At 43.2% G+C, this 25,857-nt stretch overlaps 1 protein-coding gene across 4 annotated transcripts in view; it reads left to right on the plus strand.

The window, feature by feature from the left end:
- The window catches only part of SOCS5 (suppressor of cytokine signaling 5), a 108,686-nt gene that overhangs the window by 71,849 nt on the left and 10,980 nt on the right, over positions 1 to 25,857 (plus strand). Inside the window, exons 3-5 of one of the 4 annotated variants that reach the window (XR_010599928.1) lie at positions 5,577 to 5,753; positions 8,971 to 9,186; positions 13,074 to 20,464. The exons of the other annotated variants lie outside the window; for them this stretch is intronic. The gene's annotated coding sequence lies outside the window, so the exon portion shown is untranslated. Of the gene's footprint in view, positions 1 to 5,576; positions 5,754 to 8,970; positions 9,187 to 13,073; positions 20,465 to 25,857 lie in introns of those variants that run through there. 4 annotated transcript variants of the gene reach the window in all.

The raw sequence follows: 25,857 nt of genomic DNA on the forward strand, positions 1-25,857 counted from the left end.
GAGTGCAGCCCCAGTGGCAAGGGCTCTGCTCTAAGGTCCTATATGCCATTGATCCCCCTCCACTGAAGATTTTGCCAAGAGACAAGGCAGAGGTGACTTTGTGATGGAAGAGACATAGAGGCAACTTTATAGTAAGAGACCAACCTACCAGCTCTTCAGTGAAGCTGCAGAGCTGAGTGAATGCCAGCAAGTTCCATTCTCCCAGCACTAATTGGCATCAAGTCAGCATTATAGGGGATATCACCTCTTGTACCCTCTGGCAGGCACCTCTTTAGCCATAATGTCCTGTCTCTGAGTCTTCTGTAGCCTGGCCTTCCAGCTAGGTCACTTAAAAATTCTATCACCTTTTGGGGTATGGGTCCAACCCTAAGTCCAAATAAATATCTAAACTGATCATTCTTCAGCTCCTCTTAGGCTACACTGAAGTTCTCTGCTTCATGGCCCCTACTCCCAAGCTTTCTCATACCCTGCTTCCTTTCAGCAGGTTTCCCCCACTGCCTCTCTCAGGGGCTCAGGTACACCATAGTGTGATTTCTTCTAGCCTAACTTCTGCAGTCTCTCCAGAGTTTCTTTACCTTCAGTGCATTCAGCTCTGTTTAAGTAGTCCTCTCTCTGGTCCTCTGCAGCAGGGGTCAGTCGTTCCAATTAAGTTCCATCATACCCAACTGGGATCAGTAATTATGACTACTGCTAGATCATGGGCAAAACTGAGGGCTAGTTGCTAGGTCATAGGAAAGACTCAGCCCAGCTTGCATTGAAGAGCTAAGCAGCCTGTGACGGTAGTGAACTGAGTTAAAGGTACTACCAAAGATATCATGGAGAAGAGGGCTTTACTTATTATTCATAGAGACCGTGTTGATTTATTGTTGCTGTGGACCCTTGCCTCCTGATAAAGTCTTTCCTTGTTCTAAATGCAGACTCGGTGCTTGTGAGTGAGGAAGTATTGCTGGCTAATGGTATCCCAGGAAGGTATTCAGTTTTCCCTGGTTTTGAGGGTTGAACCAGTGACATTTGTTAATTTCAAGGGGACGCCCTAGATATCTCAAACTTGCCCTTGTTCCTGCTGACAACTGGCAGAAATTAAAATCACAGAAACCTCAAGGGGTGGTTCCTTCAGGTGCAAGTTGAGTCATTTGAGCAAGAAAGCTTTTAATTGTAGCTTCCTGTGCTTTAGCTGTTATGTGGATAAAGAGTGGACTTCTGTCAGCAAGGCATCTTTCACCTCGTCTGGATCTCTTGTTTCTGCCCTATAACTTTCCCTCCTATACCTTTGTTCCCCCATTTCATTGTCCCCTGTAATTAGCTGGGCTTTGTATTTTCTTTTGGCCCTTCTCCTTTTTTGGGGCAGATGTATTGTTTTTGCAGGCAGAACCCCCATTGAGAGCTCTGCAGCATATCAGAGCCAAATAGGCCAGCAATTAAAAAGTAGAGTGAAGCGAGAATCACACCACAGATTATAATGTGCTCACATGTTTGCTTTCCAGGGAAAGTTATAGTCCCATAGTTCTGGGGTCAATGCTCTTTCATTTACATTTCTGATAACTAGTGCTGATGTGGCAACTGTATAACTTCCATCAAGATTACTTGGTGGCAGAACTAAAATGTCATATCAAACTATCCATTACTAGTGACAATGCCATTAGTCAAAACAATGGCTATCATTTGTTTTAATTTTGTAAAACTGAAATCAATCAAGCATAGTTAAAACTAGATGATGCTGAAAGGACACCCCCCCCAAAAAAAAATTCTGTGAGCACTTTCCTCTGGGGTATTGTTTATTAAACTCTTACCCAACGTTTTAGCTTGTGCACATCGCTTCAGTGTGTTTGTGTGATGATGAAGAAACTGCAAACATTTATTATTGTTGTTTTATTTTGTTGATTTGTATTGCAGTGGGGCCTAGATGCTTTATTCATGGACTAGGACCACATTGTGCTAGGTGCTGTACAAACACAGAGCAAACAGAATAGAGTTTAAATGCCTAGTTTTAAAACTAGGTTGTAAGCAAAAGTCTTTTCACCAAAGGGGATTTTGACTCCTAAGCAAACCATTGCAAGAGAAGGGGGTGGGGAATATATTAAGTTAGACAGCTATTTGAGGGATGTACAGGTTCAAATCCTTAGCTGGTGTTAATTGTGATAGTAGCACTGACTTCAATGGGGCCATGCTGATTGACACCAGCTGAGAGTCTGGTCCATAGTGTCCCTAACTCCATCATCTATGTGGGCAACCACACTTCTTTTGGTTGAGTATTTGTTTATATTTCTGCACCAAGCTATTTGTGTGACATCTATATAACCTATCCCCCTCAATATTGGGTTGTCTCAGGTAAGTACTAGTGTTGAAAGTAAGGTCATGTCTACACAAGCACTTACTGTGGGGTGCAAATCTATAGCCCTCCAGCGAGCTGCACTCTAACTCTTAGTGCGCATCTGCATGGTCTGCACAAACAGTTCCCCAATGCACTTTGAAGAACTGCTGTTTTAAACCACAGTAGGTCAAAGCGCACTGCAGAACTGTTAGTGCACATCAGCAGGATCCATGCTGATGATTAGTGCAGGGCACTCAGGAGCACTATAGAGTGCCGTGCAGGGCATGCTACTGTAGACATGGCCTAATACGTCAACTTCTATGAATTAGTTTTCATTGCCACTCACTTATCTTCATCTATCCTGCTGGAGTGGGGTTGTTTCCTTCTTTACTTTTTTTTTTAAATGTGACCTGACTGTGCACTTCTGCTGTCTGGGAGAATAAGCCATTCTGTATGACAGCTGCACTATAACTGGTGGCATTGTGGAGTCTTAGTGCATTTCCAGCCAGATGGAAGGCCCACGTTTCTTAGTTGGTGGTCTCTTCCAGCTACATCAACTATGTATGTATGGCCCATTGCCGTACATTTTCTTTTGTTGTGGGTTGTCATTTAGCCAATCAGTCTGTCAGTGCTAGTTTGCTCTATAGCAATAACTATTTCTTGTATGCTTCATTATCACTGCTGTTTTACTCAGCAGCTTCAGTGTAGGGCAGACCATGGTGATTGAATGAGTCTGGAAAGAAATGACAAAGCAGAATCAGGAGAGATGCAGCTAAGGTTATTGACAATGTTAGAGGCATATAGGACAGGAGAGAGCAGCAATGGAGCAGGCGTACTGGATCCCAGTGCCCCGGACAGTGGGGGCACCAGTTCCCTCTCAGGATTTTCACCCTCTCCAGCTGTGTGGGACTGCAGCCCACCAAGATCCTCCCTCTATGGCCCATTAGGCTGTTGGCAGCTATGTGATGGAATTTGTTTTGTTGTTTTTAAAAAACAGGAAATTCCACAAACAAAACTATGCTAAAAGAATATTATTAGTTTGCAAAGTCAAGCCCTCAGAAATTAGGAAATGCCCAAATTAAGATTGCACAGGCAACCTTAATTTGGCTCCGTTGTGCGTATGTGTATGCTATGAACTTTAGGTTTTTTCCCACAGGACCCTGCCTCATTATTTGCACAGGATGGACTTGCTGTGGGGATGAATCAGGGGTGTGTGGTGAAGGAGGCTGTTGCTGTAGTACCTTGCTTCATTTGTTGCAGAAGGTGGAAGGTGTATAGTGAATGAGGCAATGAGAAAGGAGGGTCTCATTGTTAAGGCACTTGGATGCTGCCCTGGAGAACTGAATTCTGTTCCTGCCTCTGCCACAGAGGTCCTATGTGATGTAAGGCAAGTCTCACCCCATACCCTTGTTCCTTGTCCCCAATCTCCATGCCCAGCTGGTCCCAGTTTCCCAGCTCTTCATCTAATCTCTCTCCCCGCCCCACACCCTGTCTTCCAGTCACCTTCCCACTCTGCCCACATTCCCAATTCCCACTAGCTTCTTGTCCCAATCTCCTTCCCCAGGCTCTTCTTCCAATCTGTATTTTCCCTCCTATCCCCCAGTCTAAGCTTCTAGTCCCAGTCAGCCCCAGTTCCCCCTCCCCTAACAACAGCTGTGTGTAAGATCTGTCTCCCCTCACCACTCACCTCCTTCCATTCACCTGATTCTATTCCCATTGTCCTTGCCACCCAGCTCCCAGTCTCCTCAGCAAGCTCCTGGTCTGTCTCTTTGCCCTGCCAGTACCAGTCTCCCCCACCAACCTCCAGTCAGTTTCTCCCACCAGTCTGCAGTCCCAGTTTCCTCCTCCCCAGGCTCCTTGTCCCAGTCTACTCCCCCGACCCTCTCACAGGTCAGTCTCTTGTCCCCTCTGCATTTGAGTCAGGCAGCTTCTTCATGCTGCCTGGGCTGAGCAGGAGGTACCTGAATGCAGGAGAGACCGGCTCCCTGCACTCAGTTCAGATGCTCCAGCTGGACCTAGCCCACAACTACAATTGCTCAGCCCCAGGCTGGAGCATGCTCAGTGTGGACAGAATCTTCAGGGAATGTAGCTGCTAATATTTAAGAAGTCTCTATTGAGCATATGTGAACTGTGATTTTTTCAAAGGCTTGTCACTTGATGAAATTTGGAAGGATTTTCACTGGGTTGGCAAAATGCACATCCCTGACACAATGACAATTCCCTTGCCAAATTTCAAGTCCAGCTCCAAAACATGGGGCCACTGGAGCTTCTCAAATAAATGGTTGCTGGAATTTTTTAACATGCACAAAAATACGTAATTTTCCCAGCCTTGATCTTAGTAACAGCTGAACCATTTTGGCTGACATTCCCTTTCTTCTTCCTCCCAGTCCCAAACAAAAAAAGCTTGGGCAGACACCTGGTGTGGAAGCCCAAATTATTAAAGTTTGGCAAAGTTATAAGTAACTAAAACCAGAGACTTATAATGGGAAGTGTTGAGCAACCTTAATAATAGGTGGTGCTGCCACTCCCACCTATCATTTATACTACAGAATAGCCCAGAGGCCCCAGCTAGGATCAGAACCTCATTGTACTAAGTGGTATACAGATAAATATGAAGACAATCCCTGCCCTGAAGAGTTCACAATCTAAGAAAACACCTGCCATGTCCCCAGGAAAATGAAATAATTTTGTCAGGGCCATGATAGCTTCCTTCAGTGAATGAAACTAGTAGTTGCAGAGCAGTGTGGAGGGCACACATGATACATTTCTCAAGACACACACTTATCACATATACTTCCCAGGTATGATCTAGGGTCTGTTGTGCTCAGACAGGACTTCCTTCTACCTTAGTTGTAGTTTATTTTTTATTTATTTGTTGTATTGCAGGAGTGCTTAGAGGACTCAATCAAGGCCCCATTGTGCTAGGTACTGTACCTATATACAATGAAAATCTGGTCCCTGCCCCAAAGAACTTATAGTTTAAGCAAACTAGCATTATGGCCTCTCACTTTGCCAATGGTTTATAGCTAAGGGATTGTATTGCAGCTCCTGTCTGCTCTGAACTGACATCCAGAGCACGCAGATAGAGAATTTTTGCCTGCTAATTGTCTTTCTGTATCTTTCATTCAGTACAGTCAACCCTGAGGAGTATCTAAATGTAGGTGTTTTATGTGGATTGATCAAGGCTCTTGAAGCACTCAGACCTCTGCATCTTATTTAGCAAGTTCTAAGTGAAAAAGCATTTTTTGGAAACATTTTATTTTAGAGAGAGCAAAGCTCTGGAAGCCTCAAATGGAGAAAATGAAATCCCAGAGAGAAACCAATAGAGGGCACTAAGAAGTCCTGCTTACTGATTGCTTGCTGCTATTGATCAAAATGGAGAGTATGAATTGGAATGCCTCTTTTCCAAACTGAAACATGGAAGAGCAAAAAAAGATAATTAGTAAGTAATTCTCAGTTGAATTGCCTGGTAAACAACTGAAAGACATCTATTTATATTTTATGTTTGCCTTTCACTGTCCCTTTATTACATATATTGATTGTGCAACCTTAATTCAGCTTCCTTGCGCTTATGCATGAGTAGGGCCCTACCAAATACACGGTCCATTTTGGTCAATTTCACAGTCATAGGTTTTTTAAAAATCATAAATTTCATGATTTCATATATTTAAATCTGAAATGTCAGTGTTGTAATTGTAGGCAGCAGCGCAGAAGTAAGGGTGGCATGGCATGGTATTGGCGTTTGGGTCGGGACCCCCAATTTGAGAAACGCTGGTCTCCCCTGTGAAATCTGGTCCTTTGCGTACTTTTACCTTATACTATACAGATTTCACAGGGGAGACCAGATTTCCTGGCCGTGAATTTGGTAGGGCCCTCATTATGAGATCGTCTTTAATTACATGACACACACAGGAGCTGTGAGGGGTCAGAGCAGGCTCAGTTCACATAGAATATCCAGGAATGTAGCTGCCAGAATCCCACAAGGCTCTACTGAGCATGTGTGAACTGTGATTGTGTTTTGTTTTTTAAAAGCTTGTAACTTAGCCAAATTTGGGTAAATTTTCATGAGGATGGCAAAAGGCACATCCCTGACATCAGGGCAACCACCTGCCAAATTTCAAGTCCTTGCTCCAAAGCATGGGTACTAGAGCTTCTCAATAAAATGGTTGTATGTATTTTTTTTTTATGTGGGCAAACCAGTGTATTTTTCTATATTCTCATTCTCGGAAATGGCGGAGTCATTTCAGTTGAAACTTAATTTAATTGATTGATTGAGTTATTATTAGCCTGAGGCAGACACCCAGCCTGAAAAGTTTTAGCCCCAATGGCTAAAGTTTGATAAAATTAGAAACAGCAGAAGGTAGGATATTCTAATGGGAACAGTATGGCTACCTTAATAATAGGTATCATTGCCAACTCTACTGATAGCAGTCACTGTACAGCTCATTGGCAGAGCCCTGGGTGTCATCTTGCCACCTAGTAATAAATATTCTAATTATTAAATGTATAATAACCAAATGCACCCAGAGGCATTAAGTCTCGTGTCTAGTCAGTTATTTTCAGTATTGCATAAATTTTCTTCAGTTTCACAATGCTTAAGCTTCATATTTGTTTTTGCCTTTGACTACATTTAAGAAACTGTAGTTTATTGGGACTGTGACGGGGGGGCCCTGTTTGTCAAGCCGGGCCGCCTCTGTTGGCCCAGTGCGGGATTGGTACATGCCATCACCCAGTTGTCAGAATTGCCTGTTAGATCTGGTAATTGCAGTATGGTGGAGTCCAGACCCCAGCAGGGCCAAGCAAACAAACAGTAACACCTGAGTCTCCGGGCTGGGGCCGACAACAACATTTGGAGTTCTGGCCCTCTGAGTAGGATGGAACAACAGTCAGTCTGTAGCCCCTGGGTGGGGCTGGGTAAACAAATAGTCTATGGCCTCCAAGCCTCTTGGCTGGGGCAGGCAGTAGCAATTGGGGTTCTGGCTGTCTGGTTGGGCCAGAACAAACAAACAGTTGATAGACCCTAAGCCTCCTGGCAGGCAGTAGCAGTTGGGGAATCGGCCCCTGGAACAGAGCAGAACAGCAATGAGCCGGTAGCCCCTGGGTGGGGCAGAACAAACAACCAGTCTTTGGTCCCTGGGTCTCTGGGCTGGGACCGAGAGCAAACAGCAGCCACACTTAGTGGTTTGTGGGGTGTGGTAGGGGAACCTGACTCCTCCTGCTCCATTGGGTTCTGACCCAGGGCCCTATGAAGCCAGGGACTTCCCTGCTAAGGGTTTAGGCATTGGCTTCTACTACATCCCCTGGGTCATTTCCTACCACAAATTGCATCCTAGCCATCTCCTCGTCTGTCGGCGGCTTGCCGTCCCCCACAGTCTCCGCAGTTGGTGAGTTGCCCACAGTGTAGTCCAAGTCCACGTGCTCTGCCGCTTGGAGCGTCACCAGCCCTTCTGGAGGGGCCTGCAATACACATCCTTCCACCTCTACAGCCAGCCCTGACTGAGCTGGGCTGCCTCCTTTTATCCGGCTCTTCCACTTGGAGCATGCACAGCAGGGGAAATTGGGTGTGGCCTCCTGGGCCCACAATAATTGGTCTGCCCCTGTTGGCTCAGTATGGGGTTGGTACACCCCGTCACAGGAACCCTGATTCAGGAAAGCATCTCTATTCAAGAAAGAATTTAAGCACATATTTAAATTTCTTAATTTCACCATGAACCAATATTAAAAATAATTGTGTGTCGGGTCAATTGAATTGTTTTGTTTTGACAAAATCTAATCATTGTGTTATGTTTTTGACTTTTTTCATTGTCTAGTGTATCTTTTATGGAATAAAACAAAAAAGTCGAAACAAAAGGTTGTCTTGAAGCAGAAAATAGAAAAAAGTTCCATTCCAAAAAGATTGAAGTGGAATTTTTCAACGTTGTCAAACTTTTTTTTTCAATTTCCATTTCTCAATGAATTTTCAAAGGTGATATGGTTCCATGAAATGTTTCACTTTTGACAAATTGGCATTTTCTAGCCAGCTCTAATTAGTTTCCCTACATAGAAAATTCTAGGAATTCTGAATCTGCACAGAGTAAAGTATTATTCTTAGTTAATTAGTCTTCATTGTTGCACAATGTGATGATCACGAGCATTAGAATACGCCAGCCTTAAACAAGCCTTTCAGGTCATTTGTGTTTATTTATTGCATATGCTTCCAGGGGCACAATAAACTATCCATGATCAATTGACCTCTTCTCATCCCTCTCTCCATTTTGTGGGTCCTGTATGAAATCTTGTAAAGATTTGTGATAAATTTACTTTTCAGTCAAGTAATTATCCACAATGGATAAAATGAATATTGCGGAAAAGAGTATCTCATTTTAAAATGAAAGTTTGTTCTTTGCATTTGGCTGTATTTTTGTATGGAAGGAAAGCACTGAGTAACAGATTTGGGAGCCCTCAGTTAGTAATCCATGCTCTACGTAGTATTGCACAGTCCAATTCTTATGGGACATAATAAAACCGGCATGGGGTATAATTTATTACCCATTCAAGAGAAACCAGTCAGGGGAAATCAATAATTTGTTGCCAGCACTGACCATGAATGTACCATATTTCTCTGATAAAGTGGTATCTATGTTTCCAGAGTACTGCAAATTTATAAATTCTTCTCACAGTGCCTGTATCATCCTGAACTCATTCTCCAGCTTCAGAAGACTTAAAAATATCTCCACTCATCAATGGGACAGACACAACTGAATAATGTAGCTGATCTTAATGTGCATCAAGACAATACCAGAGAACTAGATGTAAATAACATTGCTGACCATTTCATCCAGAAAGCTACAGTGAAACATAATGTCTTTAAACTGGGACACTTGTAAAGACAGCTTGTAGGTGATTGCAATGATTTTAATATACTGTAATTCATGATAATATAATTGTGTAGTTCATAACAATTTAATTATTAAAATAGTAAAGATACCAATGATAGACACATTCAATAACTAGAATATGAAAGAAGTGTATAAATATGCTGAAAATAGCCTCCCCCCGCCCCAACCTGGCAGAGTACCCCTTCCATCCCGCCACCAAACACGCACACCTCTTCAAAAGCACCCACCGGCAAAAACAAAAGTAAGCATCTATGTCTACAACCTGTTTAATATAAAATTACCTTTAAAATATGTGACATTGTACATGACTATTAGGGCAGGAATGCGAGGAGAGAGCAGAGCATCCAAGTAAACTCTTAAACCCAGTTAAGAGAGCACACATATGTCTTTCTTCTCCTCTGGAGTCCCAAAGGTCCATGTATGTGTGATTTCTTATAGCTGTCTCATGTCCTGACTGTCTGAGTAGGCACTAAGGTTGCCAACCCACCAGGATTGTCCTGGAGTTTCCAGGAATTAAAGATTAATCTTTAATTAAAGATTGTCATGTGATGAAACCTCCAGGAATATGTCCAACCAAAAGTAGTAACCCTAGACACCTAGACGGGGAGATGGGAAAGGTATTACCCTAAAGACCTATTTCAATCAGGTCTTCTGTTTTCGCTTAAGGTTTCCTTTGTTTATCAGGTTGACTATACTGGCATAAAGAACTTTATCAAGTGACTGTCCTGACTGCTAGGACAGTGGCACTTTTAATTAAATTGAATTCTCTCTCCTCCTTAAGGCCCCGATTCAGCAAAGAACTGAAGTATGTGCCTAACTCTAGGTGCAAAAGTAGTCTTATTGGATTCAGTGGGACTGTTCTAACGCTTAAACTTATGTGTGTGCTTAAGTGTTTTACTGGATCAGGGCCTATGAAATGGTTCTTAGCTGTATGGTGGCAGACTTATTTGTTCATTGTCACCCTGGCTACAACAGTCTCTCCTCCCTTCCTCCCCCATCATTTTGTGTTGGGAGTTGGAAAGGATATTCAGATTCTCAAGAAGCATTTTTGAGACTATTCGAAGAGTGCTCGGTGGGAGCAAAGATCATAGACTTTATTGAAATGTCCATCTTTGAGTGGGCTGTGTCTGTGGATCCCGTCCATTTATATCCAGCCTTATCTTACACTTGGCTCTTTCAATGTCATGTCATTGCTCTGAGTTTAATTGTTCTGCTTGATAAAGTGATTTCATGTGATAGAGGATGTTTTTCATAGCTCTTAGGACTATGTACATGGTATATGCAGTACTCCCCATTCTTATTAAAGATGCAGCTTCAAGGGGAAGATATAGCCTCTGGTACTGTAACCTTAGCAAACAGTGCAGTGTTCTATCAGAGTGGAATATGAACGCACATCTGGAAGCAATTATTCCTTTAAAAAATATCTCTTCCATGAAGTCAGCATTGAAAATACACTCACCAGGAAAATGAAAACTTACCTGGAATTTTCAATGTTTGTATCCCACAGCTTGAACAACCAGAATTGGAAACAAGGTAATATCTAGAGAGCCTGAGAGAGGTGGGCACAAAGCCCGCCTTGGAACCCAAACCACTCCAATCTATGCTCTCACAAGGCCAAGCACCACTTTTTGTGTAAAAATCAAATGTCCGATGAGTATTTGCTTTTATTACATTATAGGAGGAGGAGAATAAAGCAAGAAAACTTGCCATGCTAAAAAGTTTGCACATCAAGAAATATTGTCGCTAGAATTACAGATTTTGTAGATTAAGGGCCAGATCCTCTCCCGCTCCCCGTGTCAGAGTGGCATAAAGTGACCTTAAAGCTGCTTTAAAAGGATAGCTGGGAATCACGTCAGCCCGGGGAATCTTTGGCTTTACATCAGTCCATGGAGTGGGGTGTAGAAGGAACATGATGGGCTGTTGGGGGGTGGAGTGCACTGTCTTCTGGTGATCCCTGCTGGCGTAGCGATGCATAGGTGGGTCTTTACAAGTAGGTGGAAGGTAGAGCAGCCCTTGGGCAGCTTTGGCTCTTGACGAGGGTGGGTGTAACCAGTGCTTAATTGGTGCCAGGGCTGAGCCTCGGCACCTCTGGGCTTGGCACTTCATAGTCCCGGCACCTCTGGGCTTGCTGCATCAGTTACGAAAGTAAAAAAAATTGCTTGAGCCCTGGCACCTCTTTAATTACAAATTAAGCAGTGGGTGTAACCCCCCAGCCAGCCCCAGGATTGGGGAAGGTGGCTTGGAGCTAATTTTGCCTGCCTTCCTCCCTCAGCTGTTCCAACCTCTGCTCCAGCAGAGGAATGAGCCTGTCTGTGCAAAGAGGTGGTTATTTAAACTGGCTTCTAGACATATATGAAGAAACATGTCTATCTTTGAGCTCTACAAATACAATTATTGTATTACAATCTGGATTCATTACTTACACGGTACTTGGGGAGGGAACCCTCACGTGTAGGAGGCTTTGCAAGAGTTTGTATAATATGAAAACTGTTTTATATAAATATATATATAAATATAAAATACCTGGAGCCAGAATAGGCCTATCGTGACACGTATAGCTGAGTTTATGTAACACCGACAGACCCTGGACCCTGGTCATCGGTGGGCGGGATTGAATCTGGGACCTCTGGAGTTAAGTGCATGAGCCTAAAGCCATATGGCTCTTAGCTAAGGCTGTAGACCAGACTCACTAATCTCTCTCTAAGTAGTCTTGGTGCCACTAGAGGGGACAGAGCACAACACCCAGGAGGTATGTGGGTTACATTTAGTTGTACTAAATACATAGGACTGCTCTTGGCCCCCATGCCAATGAGGCAAACAGGATAGACAGCTGCATTGACAAGCCAGCTAAAAATCCCAAGTTGACAAAAAGCCAGACTAGCCAGCTCTACACCATATGCTTCCCCAACCATGCCTCTGGGCAGGTGCTCCTGGATGGGCTAGAAACAAGGCTCTGGTGATCCCTGGTGGGTGGGGCAGCCCCTCATTTTGGATCCCAATTAGCGTCAGGGTTTCAGGACCAGAAAGGTGCGTTAGAAGCACCTTTCCTGCCCTCCCTCAACCCAAGTTTCTGTGCTGCACAGGCCTCAGCCAGCTTGGGAGAGCTGGGCTATGGAGTGAGATACAGTGAATTTTTTCTCTCAGGAATATTTTCTTATTAAAAAAACCCCAGAAGACAGCACACATACCACTCGCCTGCTCCATCTGACACAGTTACTAGGTTGTAGTTGTAGTTACTAGTTTGACTTATAAGATGCTTTGCTGTATTTAATAATCTGTAGATAACATGGGACCTTAGCACACTTTTACTTTAAAATTCTAAACATAGCACTGTTCCTGTGCCTTGTATGGCTCTCCCTTCGTTTGCTCCCCTCCCCATATCCTGCAGACGAGCAGTTGTACTAGCACTGTGTATACAGGTTACCATTTTTGTAAGGATGCCTTCCTGTTTCCTTGTGCGTGTGACCTCCCCCTATGTTTTACATCCTGTTTTACTGTGTATCATTCTGACTCTCTTTTGTTGGCTGGCTGTACTTGTAGGGAGTAAATGTTTTGATCCCTCCTGGCTTGTTCCATCCTAGTGAAGAGAGTGACCCAGTAGCTCATTCTACACTGACCCAGAACTTGGATCCCAATTCACTCACCCCAGCAGTGCTATTTTACAATACTGCTTGCTGGAATTGATCCACTGCCCAGTGGTTACCATTTTAAAATATATCAGTACTTCCTTAGATGGTCTGCAGTGTTTAATTATCTCAGGCATTTGAAGAGTTTCAAAGGTGATTGCTGTATTTATGTCGTACGTACTTTTTATGGTGATATCTGATTGTTTGCTTTTCTGGTACTATGACAGTTTCACTCTTTACTTCTTTACCCAATTTCAGGGCCTGATGTAGTCAGTAGGGCTAACATTAACGTCACGGATGAGCTGAACTCCTGGGGTAGAATCCTGGTTCCTTTGAAGGCAATGGCCAGGATATCATCCCTGAACATTAACACCTGATTTCAGAGTGTCCTTTGCAAAGTGACAAAGAAGCAGGACTTTAAAAAGCACCAAAGAAGAGATCCAGCCTAAGACTTTGTCTACACTAGCACTTTTGGTGGTAAAACTTTTGACAAAAGTGCCGGTGTGGACAGCACTATGTCGGTGGGAGACAATCTCCTGCCGACATCACCCCCAACGAACGGAGGTAGCTGTTTAATTACACTGGCAGGAGAGCTCTCTCCTGCCGGCATTGAGCAGCTACATGGAAGACCTTACAGCTGTATTCTCATTTGGGAAGTTGAACAGACCTTGACTGCAATCAGACTGACTCAGTCCCTCACAGTAACTTGCCCTGGTACCCTCCCCCCTTCCCTAGATAGAGCTCTACTTCCTGTACAGAGCTCTTCCCAACCTTGGTTTGCCCTCAGCCTCCTTTGGATTGGGCTCTTCTGGCTCTCCAACCCAATAAAGGGAAGGAATCCCCCAGTCGTGCTGCAGGGCCCAGTCATCTACCCCACACCCTTGCTAACCTCATGTCTCACTCCTTTTCCCCCCTCTTATTTATTTTGCTCTGTCACTACCCCCCTCCTTGCCACTCTCATACTCATGGGCCTGCTACAGGCTCTGCTGGTCTGCCATCAGCTGCTAACAACACATAGCTCCCTGCACCATTGAGGTTTTTCCCTTTCAGCAAAGTCCTCAGTGTAATAACATGGTTGTAATCAGGCTTCTAGAATATGAATAGCACTACAGTCTACATGAATAAATGTCTATCCTAAAAGCATAGCCTAATTCTTCCATAGCCTCACACTAACACTGAGAAGATAACAAATGTCTGCTGCACAGCAGGCTCGCCAAGGTGGCTGTGCCCCGATGCTGGTAGCCCTGTCTGTAGGCATAAGTACATTGGAGCATTAGTCCTCTCTACTGGGTGACAGTCATTCTCAAGCCCTGTGCAAGCCAGCTCCCTTATTCACAAGGGTCATAAAGGATGGGACATAGACAAGGAGCATCTGAGGAGATGCAAGCTTAAGTGCAGTGCACAGCCAGGGGTGCTGGAACAATTTGTATAGTGAGTGCTGAGAGCCATTGAACCAAACTGTAAACCCTGTATATAATGGAAACCACTTGAAGCCAGGGGGTGTGGTAGCACCCCTACTTCCAGCAACTATGTGCTCAGCTACATATTCTCCTCAGACCCCTTTCTTCTACTTCTTGGCAGCTGGGATATTTCAGTCATGGAGCAGCACACTCTTGTGACTGTGGGGGTGGACTCAGCAGAGTTCCCTGTCCTCTTCAGCATTTTTTATTGTGAAACACTTGAAACCTGTGCTGTGCAGCATCAAAATCAGTGTTACTTAGAGCCTGATTTTTCAAAGATGCTCCACAATTCCACCCAATATCAGTGGGAGCTGCAGGTGCCTGGTGCCCCCTGAAAAACAAGCCCTTACTGTGACTTAGCAGATGCCTGGGAGGCAAAACACCACAGGTCTAGTGTCAGCTCTGTCACTGATTTGCTGCATGGCCTTGAGCAAGACACTTAACTGTCCTGTTCCATTTTCCCCACAGGTAAGATAGGAATAACATTTACCTCCTGGATCTCACTTAATTATTTAATGTTTGTACAGAGCTTTGAGCATCTAAATTACGGTAGAAGGGCTAAGTGATAGTATTAGTGAACATCTTTGTGCTGATAAATATGGTGCCCAATTCATATGCCAGTTGGGTCATCTATTCACCTGCTACTCTTTTTGCAAACATAATTTTTTGTAGCATGAATATGTTTCTGGCTTACCCTACACAAGCTCATAAAGCCTGGCTGGTGTGTCTATCTGAACAAGTGTCTCTTACTAAGCCAAATGGTTTGTACAAAGAAGCTGACTCTGTACCCAGTACAATGGCCATTTCCTGTTTCCTATGACTTTTTGCTCCCTTCCTCACTACTTAGATTATGGCTGCATGCAAAGAGAGTCTTATGTCTCTGTATGCGTTAATAAAGGAAACCGTATTTTTTCTAGTTAGCCTGTGTTCATATTATAAATTGACTTTGATCCAGGGAAAAATTTCACTGCCAGGCAATAGACTGTTTTCTTACTGCTTTGGGCACCAGTTCTTAGATTCTGTTCAAAGCTCAGCATCCCCTAGAGCATTTGTAAGGCAGCGCATTCAGATGTAGAGACCAGGATATGCTGCACAGTGTAACACACACTTTTATATAAGATATATAAATAAAGGATCTTTACAGCAAGTTGTCCATAGTCACTCATCCAGGCAAGCATATAAAGGTGGAAAAGAAAAGGCAGGTGGAACTGCAAGCTGGTAAAGATGCCAGAGGGAATTCTAGCTGTCATGTGGTGAGGGGATTGGGAATGGAACAATGCACTAAAGGCAAGAGAAAATTATGAAATTATTATTTGTATTACAGTAGCTCCTGGAGGCTATACCCAGGGCTCCATTGTTCTTAGTGTTGTACAAACATGAAGTGAAAGACTGTCCCTGCCTCAGAGAGCTTTCAATGTAATTAGACAAAATGCAGGCAAAACAGAGGGGGAGGAAGTATTGCTACCTCTCTTTCCAGAGAGGGAGCTGAGACAGAGAGATTAAGGACAAGAACTCAACGGTATTTAGGCACCTAATTCCAACTGAAATCAAGGGGAGTTGGATGCCTAAATAGGATGTGGGCCTACGTGACTTGCCCGGGTCCATGGTAGAGCTGGGAATGGAACCCAGTGAGTCTCAGTGCGGTGCTTAACCACCAAGCTGTCCTTGTACCTTTGTCAGTTGAAGGGAAAGCTTTTAAAAAGCATTAAAAGATGAGTGGAAGTGATTCAGTTGCTCAGACAGAAGGAGTGAATCTCAGCAGCTGGGTGGCACAATGGGATGCCCTCCTTCCTCCCCACATGGGAAGGGTTAATGCAGGGTGGACAGAGAGGGGGTGGAGCAGCTTGTGCAGTCAAGGGAGTAGGTGCACAAACTACCAGAAAGGTGAGGGAGGTAAGTCCCTCGGACTTGGGAAAAACAGCAGGTTGTCCCTCTCCGTCAGTACTGAGGCCCATTGATGGGGGCAGCTTACACTGCGGCTGCTCAAGCTGTGCCCATTCTGTAAGTAAATGGACGGATTCCAGTTTTGAGTGCTGTTGGGCCTGCTGTTTAAAGGAACACCAAATTCTCACCATTTAAAAAAAAATCAAAATTAGACAAATACAAAAAATAAAAGGTACAATAATAATGGAGAAAACATCAGTGAGCATTGTAAACAGTACTGAAGCATTTGCAGGTTTCACATTTAATAGACACCGAGCCAAATTCTCTTGTATTTACCCTGCTCAGATAGGCCTTATTCTCATTGTAAATGACCAGTTGAGACTTCCCCCAAAGGAGAATGTCCACTGGCATAACACACTGGAGATGGTTCTTGCTTTAGCTGCCCCCTCACTCCCCCATGAACCACCCCAGCATATGCAGTGGAGAAGACCTCCACTACACTGATCCTCCACTAGTGTAAGATCTTTAAGCTACCTTAACCAATACCTGGGCCAGGGTAGCCCAGAATCAGGGAACCATATTCAATTTCCTAATAGACCTTTTCTCCCCAGAGCTCAATGGAGCTTGAACACAGGGAAAACCATTGAACAAAGGTAGCTATTACCAAACTTCATCAAAAGAAAGACTCTAAAAGTCAGTGGAGAGGGTACTAAAAGATGGTAGTCACTCAAAGTTGGAGGAGATGGGGACATGGAGTAAGAGAAGAAGAATTCCAACATCTTAGAACTCATTGCAGAGGATTAGTGGACACAGTGGTCCAGAATTCAGTTTCCTTAGCTTTCTGAGGGAGAACCACAAGTGGATGAGCAATACTGAACTGAAGAGCTGGTAGCAGTCAATCGTAAAGCTGTCATAGAATCGTAGGACTGGAAGGGACCTTGAAAGGTCATCTAGTCCAGTCCCCTGCACTCATTCCAGGACTAAGCATTAGCTAGACTATCTCTGACAGGTGTTTGTCTAACCTGCTCTTAAAAAAATGATGGAGATTCCACAACCTCCCTAGGCAATTTATTCCAGTGCTTAACCATCCTGACAGAAAATTTTTCCTAATGTTTAACGTAAACCGCCCTTGCTGCAATGTCCTATCCTCAGAGGTTAAGGAGAACAATTTTTCTCCCTCCTCCTTGTAACAGCTTTTTATGTACTTGAAAACTGTTATCATGTCCCCGCTCAGTGTTCTCCAGACTAAACAAACCCAATTTTTTCAATCTTCCCTCATAGGTCATGTGTTCTAGACCTTTAATCATTTTTGTTTCTCTTCTCTGGACTTTCTCCAATTTGTCCACATCTTTCCTGAAATGTGGTACCCAGCATTGGACACTGTACTCCAGTTGTGATCTAATCAGCATGAAGTAAAGCAAAATATCCTTGGCAGATCCTTGGCATCCCAAGGAATGCACATGCTGTTATATATTGTCCAGTAATAAAGTTTTGTACAATATCTTCAAGGAATTCTAGCTCAGGTCAGAAGTTCAGATTCAGATTGAATTCAGACTCCTGGCTGATGAATGAAGCCAGTCCTTGGGTATGTATGACAAAAGCAGTTAATTTCTCTATCAGACTGGTGATAAAGGTAACACAAACTTATTTAAGTATGAGTTAAATTCTTGTTAGTTACTGTGCTAGTGTAAATGTATTCATCAGCATCTTCTTGGATGAGCCTGGTTTGAACATGTTGTTCAGCTATGTCACCATTCTTCCGTGTGAGTAAGAATGAAAGTGTTCCCTTTCCTTACACAAACAACCATTACAAAATTAGAGGAAGCTGCTCACTCTGGGTCAGATTTTCAAAAGTGGTCAGCTTTCCTTTTGGTACTTTAATAATGGCCTGAGTTTAAAAAAAATGTTCAGCACCCAGCAGCTTCCATTGTGACACTTAGTGCCAGATTTCCAAAAGAGCTCAGCACGCGGGGATGTTGAGCATCTTTCAAAATCTGGCTACTTATGTTAGCACCTAAATGAGAGCTGAGCTCTTCTGAAAATCTGGCCCCAATTGTGATTATTGGACACTTCTGAAAATCTATTCCTCTATTGTGTGGCTGGGAAAATGTTACATTGCAGAAATGCTTTCCTTCTGAATACGTACCCAGCTCTGTATCAATACTTCAGGAATCTTTTTTACTCTGTTCATAGTCAATTGCTTTGAGATTATCTCTTAAATATATTCCACATACACCTTACTCTGCAACAGTAACTGGTGATGAAATAACTTCTTATTTTGGTGCACCGATCTAAGTGATTCACTAAAATAATCCAATGGTGCCTAGAGGACGTGATTAAATAGCAATGATGGATCAAGCTCTACATTACATAGAGGCCTTTTCACACATTTTAATCCTGACCTTGTTGATAGTTAGTTTGTACATTTTCCTTTGCTGTGTTTGCCAAAGTGCAAAAGAATATATCTGAGAAATGCTCTGCTTGTATCGTTTTTTAGATTATGGCTGCAGTGGAGAAACAGCTCATCCAGTTCTAAATATACCTCCCTGAACAGACCTGTAATAAGTCCACTGATTAAAATAGCATCCTAGTTCCCAGTTCAAGATCTTACTGTATAACATCAGAATTTGGCTGCCCTTCTGATCAACTTGGAGAAGAACTGTTTTCCATTTTACTGCTTTGAAAATGAAGGACAGTTGAGAATTGTCATCTAATAAGAATGTACTGATCCTTACCATTTCTAAACAAGGCCTCCTTTACAATGATTGACAGTGCCAGATGAGATTTATGGTCAAATTATTTGGTTAAATGTAGCCTGAAGGAATAAAAATGAACAGCTAAACAAAAAAAATGTGTTGAATGTCTTGGCAACCAAACGAAGTTGCCTGATTTATGAGAAATAGTGAGTTATCTTTCTGCAGACAGACTTCTGAGAATTATTTCAAACCCACACATTTTGGAGCCGGCAGCTTTTAATGAAATGAACATATGGCTTTTTAAAAATTCTTATTAAAGACTTTAATAAGTCTTTAAAAGGAAGGTCCTTTGCCCCTTTACACTGCTCCACAGCACAAAATGGATGTAAAGCTGCCCTCATAGTGCTACTAGGGAATGATTCCTCTTGCTTATGCCTCCATCCCCTCGCCTAGGGTGGTGTATTAAGGTAGAACGAGGCATGGCCAGAGCACTGCGGAGCTCTGCTGATCCGCAGCTGCTTTGTTGTCCCTTGGGAGGTATTACTGGAGATGTAAGCTAGAGAAGTCCTGAGGCTGCTGTAATTTATGCAGAAGGCTGAACTGGCCCCTGGCTGACCTCAGGCATGGAGAAGTTCAGAGGTGGCTAAAAGACATCTTTGCCCCTCCAGCCACCTGAGGTCCTGCACCAAATGCAGCATGGCTGGATCTCAGTGGCTAGGGTTAAGTGTAGAAACTACATCTCCTAGATAAAGCGCCTAGATTGTGGCTCCACTGAAGTCTGTGGAAAAACTTCCAGTTAAGTCTATAGTTTTTCCATTGACTTCAGTGGGGCCAGGATTCCACCCACAATAGTTTTTATAGTACATACTGTAATATATGTGTAGGGGGTCAATCTCTCTCTCTCACACCTACACCCACACCCACAGCTATATTTTCATCAGCTGAGCTGAGGTCCTGAGCTGAGGTGCAATTTTTCTCTCATATTTGCAATTCAGTTAGGAATACAATTGTGAACACTTGCATCCCCAGCTACAGTATTTATGTCTGCCTGAAACTATAGTCTTAGCGGTGTATAATCCAGGCTGGCCTTACCATGAGGTGAACTGAGGCAGCCGCCTCAGGTGCCAGACTGTGGGGGGCGCCACTAGAACCCAGAGTGTAGAAAATTGTGTCTGCTGCTGGTGCATATGTATTCTCTCTGCTCTAGATGCACAGAGATGGTGGAGTGCTGTGCTGGAGGAAGGAGGGCACAAGAGACATAACAGGCAGGCAGGAGAAAAGGTCAGAGGGAATAACAGAAAGCAGCAGGAGCTGCAGGGTAAGAGAGGAGGAGGAGCCTCTTATGTACCTCACCTCTCTGGCACTCCCAGGAGCCTGGACTGATTAACACCAGCTTCTCAGGGAGCTTCCTGTTTCCTGCTGCTTCCCTGAACCCACTTGAGGAGAACAGGCAGTCAACTGAAGTAGTAGGAGCCAGTTAGGCCCTTAAGATGCTGATATCTTCCCTCACTCAGGCCCTGCTACCAGCCTGCTTATTTTTCCCCTTCAACTGAGCGTTGAGAGCCACTATAGCTGGCACAGAACAGCAGTCATGAGTGAAAGAAGAAAATGCCCCTCTGGGGCAGCATTCAGAAAAAGAAAGCAAGCAAAGGAAGCTTTTCTATCTAAGCAGGAAGGAGCTCTCCAGAGATACATAGACACGAATGTTCACAGTGAGCCTTCCAGCCCCAGTGAGGATGTGAGTGGTGAGGAGATGCCTGATCTTCCAGTTAGTCAGAGTGCAGGTGACCTAGCAGCTACTGCAGCATCCATATCTCCATCTCAAATGGATGTAACCATGCACATTCCTGAAGAAAAGTGTAGATCAGAGAAGAGTGTGGTGGAGGCGCAAGAAACAGCTGCTGCTGAGTTTAGTTCCTTAAGTCCAGAGGACTGTGGACCCACTTGAGCAGCAGCCTGAGGGACTTCCTTGAATGGGCCACAGCAAATGAAAAACTTCATGTTTCCCAAAGACAATGAAAATAGAAGTTTCCATCCAACACATTACTGGCGTGAAATCCCCAATGGTGACAAAGTGGAGAGGCCATGGCTTATGTACTCAAAAACCCAGAATGCTGCATACTGTTTTTGTTGCAAACTCTTCCAGTCTAATGTTCCAGCCACATTGGGTTCTACAGGAACAAAGGACTGGAAAATTTTGGCTAGAAATCTGGCATGCCATGAGAAGGCAGCAAATCACCAGAGAGTATTCCATAGGTGGAAAGGGCTTGAGATGAAACTAAGGTTAAAGGCCACCGTAGATGACCAGCATCAAGAGAAGATTGCATCAGAGTCTCTTTACTGGCAAAATGTTCTGAAAAGGCTCATTGCCATTGTGAGAATGCTTGCTACCCAAAACCTAGCACTGCATGGCACTTCAGATTAGCTGTATGTGCCAAACAACAGAAACTTCCTTAAAATTGTGGAGCTGACGGCTGAGTTTGATGCTGTACTTCAGGAGCATCTAAGAAGAGTCACCACCCAAGAAATGTACCCACACCACTACCTTGGAAAAACAATTCAAAATGAGATCATACAGTTACTGGCAACAAAAGTCAAACAGAAGATTGTGGCAGATCTGAAGTCAGCAAGATATTACTCTGTTATTCTGGACTGCACACCTGACATCAGCCATACAGAACAAATGACTTTAGTGGTGTGTTTTGTAACAACAACAGAACCTAGTGAAAATGTCCCTGCAATGGTGACTGTCAGAGAGCATTTTCTAGACTTTATTGACATTGATGATCCTACAGGAGCTGGTATGACAAATGTGCTTCTTAAAAAGCTGGAAGATACGGGAATTGCGATAGCTGACATGAGAGGTCAGGGCTACGATAATGGTGCCAACATGAGAGGAAAGAACAGAGGAGTTAAACCCTTGAGGTTTTTTTCCCCATGCAGTTCTCATTCATTGAACTTGGTGGTCAGTGATGCAGCATCAGCTTCTAGTGAGCTGCTGAATTTTTTAATGTAATTCAAAGCATCTATGTATTTTTCTCTGCACCAACTCGTCGATGGCAAATTTTGAAGCAACATCTGGGAACATCCTCTCTGACATTGAAACCACTGACTGACACATGATGGGAAAGTCGAGTGGAGGCGATAAAGCCTATAAACACCAAATTGGGAAGATAGATGATGCCATAATTGCCATTATGGAGGATAATGCTTTGACAGGAATTGTTCATGGGGGAATAGTGACAGAGGGAAATGGAATCACAGAAACAAACATAACTTCAAATTTCTGTGTGGATTAGTGTTGTGGCATGACATACTGTTTGAACTAAATGTTGTAAGCAAGAGTCTACATGGTGTTGACCTTGATATATCTGGAGCAATGGAATAACTGGACAAAGCAAAGTCATACCTACAGTCTTACCGATCAGATGAGGGATTTCAAAACATTCTTAAGAGTGCACAGAAGTTGGCAGAGGAACTTCACACTGAAACTATTTACCCACCCATTCAAGAATATAAGAGTCACCGAAGAAGAAGACATTTTGATTACAAGGCATGGTATAATCCCATATGAGACCCCAAACAACAATTCAAAGTTGAATTCTTTAACCAGGTGATAGATTGTGCAATAGAGTCAGTTGAAGAATGTTTCATGCATCTCAAGGAACACAGCAGTATATTTGGGATGTTGTATGATATTCCAAAACTCCTCACTATACCTGAAGAAGACCTACTGCAGCAATGCAGGGCACTAGAGACAGTGTTGACACATGATGACATGCGCGATATTGATGTGGGTGATTTAGGTGATGAACTGAAAGCCCTTTCAAGATACATTTCAGCAGGATCAACTCCAAAGGCTATTCTGGAATATATGTGCACAAATAAGATGACCACCCTCTTTCCAAATGCTTTTGTTGCTCTGTGCATACGTCTAACACTTCCTGTAACAGTTGCCAGTGGAGAACGCAGCTTCTCCAAGCTGAAGTTAATAAAAACATATCTACGCTCCACAATGGCACAGGAGAGGCTGGTCAGCCTTGCAACCATCTCAATAGAGCATGAGCTGGCCCAGACTGTGGCCCTTCAGGAAGCAATTCAAATCTTTGCAACCAAGAAGGCACGGAAAGCACCACTTGGATTATTCAAACAGATAAAAATGCCAGTCTCTAAGGTGCCACAAGTACTCCTGTTCTTTTAGTGTTTACTATGCAGACAAGAAAAGTTACATTTGCTGTTCAGGCGTTTGAAAGTTAAGTGTTACTTAAAATTTTTGAACAAGGCATTTTAAGTTGTTAGTTCTCCTTTATTGGGGTAGGTAGCAGAGCAGTACCATGAGAGGAGTAGAACAGGAAGAAGGCAGAATTGAGACCTTTCAAAGTTTTGGCCCAAGCGAGGGGGAATGGGGGCGTCATTTAAGTTCCCCACCTCAGGTGCCAAAATGTTGTCAGCTTTGTTGAATAAAATAAGACCCAAGCCATCACCTTATTGCACAGTCCAATCCCAAAATGAACATTTTTTTAAGCTCTGAAAAAGTTTGATTCTCTTTTTAAAGTGAATCTCGCTGCACTTCACGGGCTCCATCGTACAAGCTGCTGAGTACTCTGTCCCCCATCTAGCAAAGCACTCAAGCAGGTGCTTTACTGGAAGTATGGGAGGACTACTCAGATGCTTAAAGTTAAGCACATAGTTAAGTGCTCTGTTGTATCAGGGCAGAGGGCTCAGCCCCTTACAAGATCATGCCTTGCATTTCTAGGAAGCTACACAGATTTGTATCAGCAGAAGATCTGGCCCTTTATTAAAAATATATATTTTTTTCATCTTTGCTTTGTGCCAGAAGTGTTTGCAGGTAGTTCAGGATATTCCTGGGGGTGGGGATGCTACATTTAGGAAAATCTCATTTGAGTTGAGAGGTTTCTCTAAACCCGATTTCCTAATTATGATCAGCTAATGCTGACATCCTTGGTTCAAAGAAATGAAACACCATTATACAGTATAAACAAGTCAATGAAGCTTGGAGGTGGACCCTGCTTTAACATAAGAAAACTAGAGATCCCCTGTGGCTTTTAACTCCTCTATTTTATTACTTAATTGAATCTGCACTTTTCTTCATTTGCAATTAATTATCTCACCAAAGAAAAGTAATGAAACTGAAAACTTCATTTTCTCTCTGGTGATTTTTATGGTTATCATGGATGTGCTTTTATTGCTTCCTTTTGTGACATAAAAATTTTCCATGACTAAGGAAAAGGGAAATCAATGTTGTTTAACTGGGGCCTTTTACATGGTTGGAGGATTAAAATTCTAAGTCATGTGGCCGGTAACTCAGTTCAGCCATTTCAAACTAAGAAATGCTCTGGCATTTTGTTTTCAAAGCTAGAGCTGCAGAGTTTATTGAGGACCTGCTGCAAAGCCCCCTAAACCAATGGGAGTTGTTCCACTAACTTCGATGTGTCCTAAAAACACATCTCATAAGTATTTTTAAAATGCATAATAATGACTACATACTCGGCATACAAGGAAAACACACTGGGACTCTGGCTGATCTTTGAACAAGATATGGAAGGTTAAGGGGCAAGAACAATACATTTTCCAGCTGTTTCCATTTTTAGTGGACTTCTTTAATGTAAAATCTGGAGTAAACACCCCAGGTCTATATTTCTTGTATGTTATTACTCTCATCTCTGGTGATAAGCATCACTTTTTTTTTTAATTTCTTCGTGAAGTTTGTACTCCCTCATTTTTCTATGTTCCACGGTTATCTCTTCTCCTACACTATTTTCTATGCACATCAGTTACCTTCAGTTGGGTCAGGGCCAGAGGATAGCATTTCCACTGTGCTTCGAAAACACCTGGCCAACAATGCACCCAGCTCCCTTTTACCTCTGTCTGAATACATGACTTTGTTACCTCCATGGTGCATTTAGCCTTTGTTGGCTCATGGCCTGGAAACTCAAGTCTGAAAGTCTAAGTGGTTGCCAACTATTTACATATGGGGTTCCCCCCCTTTTCTCCTTCTAACTGTTGCTCAGTTGAAACAATTTTAAAAATTACTATGCAACAACATGGATGTCCCAGTGTTGGCATAACATAAGCAGCTCTAGTCCATCAATTTATATACAAAATGCAAGAGCATATGTTAATGTAACAATGAGGTTCTAATTTTCAACACTTAAAAGTCAGGAAGCACAAAGTTAAGGGCCACTATTTTCAAAGTTATGATATCAGTTGCTTAAATTTTTGGGTGCCAAATTTGAGAAAACCTTAACAGGGACCTGATTGTCAAAGAGTGCTGAGCACCCACTCTTTGAAAATAAGGACCCTATTACATGTTTCAGGTTGAGCATCCAAAATCCCTGGTCACTTCTGGAAATCTTGGGGAAGATTTTTCATACAGTAGTCACCATAATTCACCCACATTCCTTAAAAAAAAAAAGATTAGTGTTTGTCTTTAACTTCTAATTTTTTTCTTTACAAAAATAAAAATGGTGATTTGAACATTAACCTTTCTGTAGATTCCAGGTCTCTGGCATCATAATACTTCTATCCATTGCTATATGGATGGTGCATCTCCTCCTTTGCCTGTCCCAATTCTACTCCAACAATGCTCTGTCTCTGGCTGGTCTCATTTGGCCCAGAGCTTTTTAGAAACTTCTAAAGACTCTTGATAATTTTCTAAAGGTCACGGACAACATAATACTTGGCTCATAGTCAGTCACAAACAGAAAATGGCTTCATCCAGTGGAACTCTGAAGTGGATATCTGCTCAGGCTTAATTTGAAAGCCTGACATGAGCCTAGAGGATCAAGTCTTTTTCAGACCCAGCCAGACCCTAGCCTGAAACTTCCTCCCAAACCCGTGTCAGCGCCACCCCCTCATTCCTGGGGCTCAGCCTGGAGGGTGCTTTTTGCTGTCCTAGCCCTGTGCCCATGATCTATCTCCAGCCATGTCTTGCCCATGAGGTTGGTGTGGCAGTGGCTATATACCCCATTCCAACTGATC

The sequence above is a fragment of the Chrysemys picta genome, chromosome 3 (assembly GCF_011386835.1).
Source record: "Chrysemys picta bellii isolate R12L10 chromosome 3, ASM1138683v2, whole genome shotgun sequence".
Lineage (NCBI taxonomy): Eukaryota > Metazoa > Chordata > Testudines > Emydidae > Chrysemys > Chrysemys picta.